The sequence below is a fragment of the Lactuca virosa genome, chromosome 2 (assembly GCF_052849685.1).
Source record: "Lactuca virosa cultivar CGN04683 chromosome 2, Lactuca_virosa_CGN04683_v6, whole genome shotgun sequence".
In the NCBI taxonomy this organism is placed as follows: domain Eukaryota; kingdom Viridiplantae; phylum Streptophyta; class Magnoliopsida; order Asterales; family Asteraceae; genus Lactuca; species Lactuca virosa.
In genome coordinates, this window is record NC_136427.1 from 118,913,367 (window position 1) to 118,919,151 (window position 5,785).

General features: G+C 40.3%; 1 long non-coding RNA gene across 1 annotated transcript; it reads left to right on the plus strand.

The window, feature by feature from the left end:
• The first annotated feature begins 865 nt into the window (after positions 1-865).
• Positions 866-2,812, plus strand: LOC145156480 (uncharacterized). The gene is made up of 3 exons (XR_013736738.1): positions 866-1,153; positions 1,730-1,810; positions 2,751-2,812. It is a non-coding gene; the product is annotated as an uncharacterized LOC145156480 (long non-coding RNA).
• Positions 2,813-5,785: the final 2,973 nt, after the last annotated feature.

Below are 5,785 nucleotides of genomic sequence, written 5' to 3' on the forward strand. Positions count from 1 at the left end.
TTATATAATATCTGATGATATTTTTATGCCCAAATGTGTAAACTGGTAACCAAATCAAACCGCTCAACTGCAGCGCTGATTAATGCGTCTGAAAACTGAAATTTAGCAATAATCAGTTTTGAGCAAAACAAACATTAAAATATGATGGTACATGTTCCTCTGTTTCCGAAAATATAGAGAAAGTCAAAAACAGAGATCGTATGCAAAAGATACGACCGTTTTAAGAAAACAGAAAGTAAAACACTGTTTTTCTTTAATCGCGTAAAACCGAATCGAATCGTTGAAGCATTTATGATTTGCCGACGGAGTTTCCGAGAGCGTTTTTGGACTCAGGATATAATATATTATTTAATTCCACACTCGAAATAATTTTTACAAAAATATTTACAAAAGTCACGAAAACGGACACCGCGAGCCGTTAAGACGCGAAACTTCAAACGCAATTTCCCGGAGATCCGTAACTCCAAAAATTAATCCGTTTGAGGTTCTGAAATCCTTGAATCATACTCTATCTAACGATACTTTAAAAAAAAAATATTCGATGCACGGATCTCGATACACCCGGTCTTGTGTGTTTTGGGCATTTAATAAGATAAAACCCCATGTGGGGCCCACTTAAGACCCAAGAACTTGGATGACCAGATTTTCTTGCCTGCCCTTATCATCAATCCCACATGACAAATCTGCTCCCCTATCCCTCCTTGTGTGCAAGTCATCCCAAAAGAGTACATGCCTAGGTGGAAGTATGGCCCAACACTTGTATGTGTGTATACACTTCAAGTATAAATGTGAGGCCTTGATAGCCTCTTATTCACACAAAAAAAAAAACACAGCCATTCTTCTCTTTATCGCTTTCTCTCTTCCCCCCCCACCATTCCTGCCAAGGAAAGTAAGAAGAACCGGCAGCAGGAGGCTGCCGGCCATCACCAACCTCCATTGCACCACCCCACTGCTACCTCTCTTAAACCAACATCACACCTGTTGCTGTCCTGCTGCTTGCAAAAGTCTTCTCCACCCTACTTCCATCCCCTCTCTGTCTTCATCTTCACCAGAAAACAAAGAAAACCGGCAGCAGGAGGCTGTCGACCACCTTTCATCGTCACCAAGGACCACCAGCCACCACCGGCTGTTGTGTTATTGTGTTGCTGCCACTGTAAGTCCCTATCGTCACCCTCTTGCATATTTATTTTCTTCCCATCATCGATCATAATAAACAACCGAAGAACATAAGATCATGCGTAGCATTTTTTTTATTGTACATGGGCTTCGAATGAACACAGGAGGTGTTAACATCCTCTATAAAAGTTGGATACTGTACAAACATGCATTCCATTTAAATAGATATGATCCCTCAATTTTACACTTGTCCATAATTAGTCCCTCACTATCTAGAATTATTTCAAATCAAGTTCTAAATCATGAAAGTTTTATTAAAATGTTTAAAACCTACCCTAAACTGGACAAATCTTTTTAAAACAAATCCAACTTTAAATACAAAATTAAATGAATAATGTTTATACGTATATTTTAGAAATTTTAAATTTGATTTCGAGTTTAAATTAATTTTGGGTTATTTAAATACTTGCGGAAAAATAATAAATTAAATTTTAAAAGTTATTTAAAATAATTATTTCAATAAATTTTAAATTGGCAAAACTTAGGAAATTATTCAAGAAATTGTTATAATACCTAATCACGTCCAAATATTAATGTATATCGAAATTTCTAGGAAATCAAACTTATCCCGGAGATCATGACCTCTCGGCAATACATTCCGATCTTCAGAACTACTCGTTAACCACTTGATAAGGTGAAAGTTACGACCCCTCTTTTATATTTATTCGTTTTGGGGGAGAATACATGTGCTATATAGTATTTATGACACAAATACATAAGTCTTATATGATATGCATGCTACAAGTTTAAAGTTATAAAGACTTCCATATCTGAATACTATCATGCATAAGGCTTTACACACTTATACAAGATCGTTATGTTAAAATACATACCTCTATAAAAGCGACTAATTTATACTTTTATAAATACGTCAACCATACTCGGCTTTTACAAATGCTATACTACGAAATTCATTATGCCCGATACTTAACTATAATTAAGTTAGGGCTGAGAGTTATTCACAAACTTTTCGTTAATGGTTTTTGAGTGAGACGATACTATTCATTAGCTGAGTTTAATCACTTAGCCTGCCCCACACTGCTATAATCGTTAATCTTCGGAGCGAGGTACATATGTATAGATCTATATGGGGTCGACAACCCCACATACGGTTGCTAGCTACAACCATCGACTGATCAATCGAAGCAGGTGATATGTGTCTACGATCGTTACTACGACGTCCAATGAAACGTCGTAGGGAGGGGTACTTTTCGTCCAAAGCTCGATTATAGAACTCACTAAAAACATTAACATGAATCTCTCTCACTTTTTCACTACAACCATAGGTTTGGTTGCTTTCAGAACTATTTTTAAGTATAGTGGTTACTTATACAATGGATATATTTAAACTTTCATGAAGTTATTACCAACACGTTTTCTTTAAAAGCATGGATTTATTTATAAAAAAAAAAATACTTTTTGGCTTTTAAAGACTCATGACAAGCATTTTTTTTCAATTATTGTTACACAAGAAAAATACTTTTGGACTTTTAAAAGTATTATTACTGCGGCTAGCAGAAAACCTGTGACTCTCACCAACCTCGTGTTGACTTTTGAAATACATGTATTCTCAGGAAATCAGTGAAATTTGGGGCACACTCAGACGATGGAAAACATGGCTCGCAAGTACTTTAACTTTCTACTTTTGAACTGTTATGCCTAACTGTTAAGGCAAACTCGTATTATTATTTTATTACTATCTGTAAGAACCTTGTATGAAAAGATAAATATGTAATGAAATGTTGTTTTGTTTATTGTTGTACTTGTGCTGTATAATCAATTTATCTGTGATCCATGAACTTAGTCGCACGGCCCGGCATGTTCCGCCGCCTCGGCCGGGGGTGTGACAGATTGATATCAGAGCTAAATTGGCTATAGAGAACTCGTATCCTCGAAAGAGGAATACAACTATAACAACTAGCTTCTAATAAAAGTATTATTAATAATAAAACTACTTCTCGACTACTTACGGTACGATAGTTGGGAAGTTCAAAACAAAGATTAATAATACTACAAACCCACCAACCTTAATATATAAGAGTTTATATATTTATACTCTGACCCGCGATGAGAACACTAAATAAAAATTCTAAACATCCCTTCAACTAAAACTACCAACTCAACCCTTTAGGTCAAACGCCTCAATTAAAGGTTAGTACCGTACATAAGCCATACCACAAATAAACCTGGAACGCGCGCCTATGTTATTTATGGTCGGGCCGGTGCACAACCAACCTTGAGCAAGGAGTTTGACAGGCTACAATGGTTGAGAGTTTTAGGAGTTGAAGAATGTCCACAAGATTCGTTGCTGGAGCTTAGTACCTTAGAATCCTTTTATCAACCTTAAAACACTTATGAAAAACTTATAGAAATTTACTAACCCGGTTGAAACCCTTTTATGTAGATGGCTGGACTACCGGATAACCCCGATGACTGGTTTCGCCTTGAGGATCCCGATGAGCCATTTGGAGTTCCTTTGCATCCACATCCACTACACTTAGCTGAGGATCCGTACTTTCCCTAGGACGCTCATGAGGAGGAGGATCCCGAAGAGGATCCTGAGGAGGATCTCGATGAGGAGGAGCTCGAGGATGAGGGCATATTGCAGGATGCCCAAGAGACTGATGATGATGGTCCTGTAGAGGATGAGGGAAACCTCTCCGAAGAGGAACCTACTCCCCTTACACCACCAGTCTCACCACCAAGACCCTACTACCAGCCGTACCTTCTGCGCGGCAAGGGCCCTTGTATGATGAGGACCCCAGGGACTACTATGTCTCCTATTTACCACTTGGACCCAGCTACTCAGGTTTCCCGACCCACTAGTGGTCTATTAGGGAAACAGACTCGACCCAGTGAGCCATCTTGGCTCACAGACCCCCTTAGCAGGAAGGATGCTACTGATCTACCACCACAGTTTGAGGTTGGTGAATCTTCACGAGCACCACTCAGGTTTAACCCTGAGGATGATCCGATACTTCGCTTGATGACTCAGACCGATCAGACCGAGGATAGGATCGGATCCTTGGAGCAGTTTGTGAGAGGCCCAGGCTCTACTTCCCTCGACCGTGGAGTTGAGACACTCGAGGAAGAGGAGAAGGAGAATTCTGATGCAATCCAGATATTATATCATCTCTCGGGTGCTGATCACGATGCAGTGAATGCCTTGAGTGCTCAGGTTAGAGCACATAACTACCGGATTCAGATCATGGAGAGCGAGCTTGCTGCGCAGCGAAATCAGCTGGTTATCTCTGTGCAGGAGCGACGCTACATCTTGGACCAGTTTGAGGACTTTGTCCTCTATGTGATGACTCGATTTGGGAGGTAGATATCTAGGACAGCTTGTGTCGTAGGATAAGGTTATGACTTTTGGGGAATAGCTTTTGTGTTGCAAGTGTTTATCACTGCCTGGTTTGTAATAGATCTTTTGAAAAGCTTTTCTATTTCTAACCTTATATGGTTAAAACTTTGTAACCAAAACAAGCAGTTATGATGACAATGTTACAGTATCTTGTTAAATGTTTGCATTTATTATGTGTTGCTTGCAAAACTCTATGTCAGGTAGGGCTTCCATCTTTTGACTTAAAATATGTATACACACATATCATAACAACATGGTTTAAAAACAACTTAACTTGTCTATTTAACATATTAGGACAATGCCTCGACGAAAAGAACCACGAGTTCGTCCGCCACCGACTCCCCGACCTAACCGGAAAAGTGCTCCTGAGATAACTCAAACAACAGAAGGAACTCCAGACCCTGAAGAAGCCCCAGGTGCTACAAATAACCACCAGAATTTCTAGATGGATCCCACTATGATGCAAAACATGCTTGCACAAGGGATTGCTACGGCCTTGGAAACTTATGAGGCTGCTCGAAACGGGAATACTGGAAATAGTGGAACGGGTACTCCCGTAGTTACCCAAAACAATCCAAGGAACTGCTCTTACAAAGAATTCATGGGTTGTAAACCCCGACCCTTCTACGGAACGGAAGGAGCTGTTGGTCTGTCCCGATGGATAGAAAAGATTGAAGCTGTCTTTCACATCAGCTCTTGCCCCGATGACTGCAGGGTTAAGTACGCTACCTGCACACTGATGGATGCTGCGTTAACTTGGTGGAACAACCATGCCAAGAGCGTGGGAATTGCGGAAGCCTATGCCATGGGATGGGAACAGCTGAAACTAATGATGACTAAGGTGTATTGCCCACGGTAGGAGATTCAGGCACTAGAACAAGAACTCTGGAATCTAACCATGCAAGGATCAGAGGTAGCTTCTTATACCTCCCGATTCGAAGATCTTGCAACCCTTTGTCCTGGAATGGTGCCTTCAGAAGACAAAAAGACGGAGAGATACATTTGGGGATTAGCATCGCCAGTCCAAGGTCTAGTTACTGCATCCAGACCCTCCACTTTTGACAGCGCCAAGCAACTGGCTTATGAGTTGACTGAACAATGTATCCGACGAGGCACCATGGTCCCCACAAAAGAAAAGAACCAAACTTGGAATTCTAAAAGAAAGTTCCAGGGAAAGCCGAAAGGGAACTTCAAGCACCGTAAGCCAAACCCAAATCCTATAACAGTGTATGCTGCGATCACAACCAC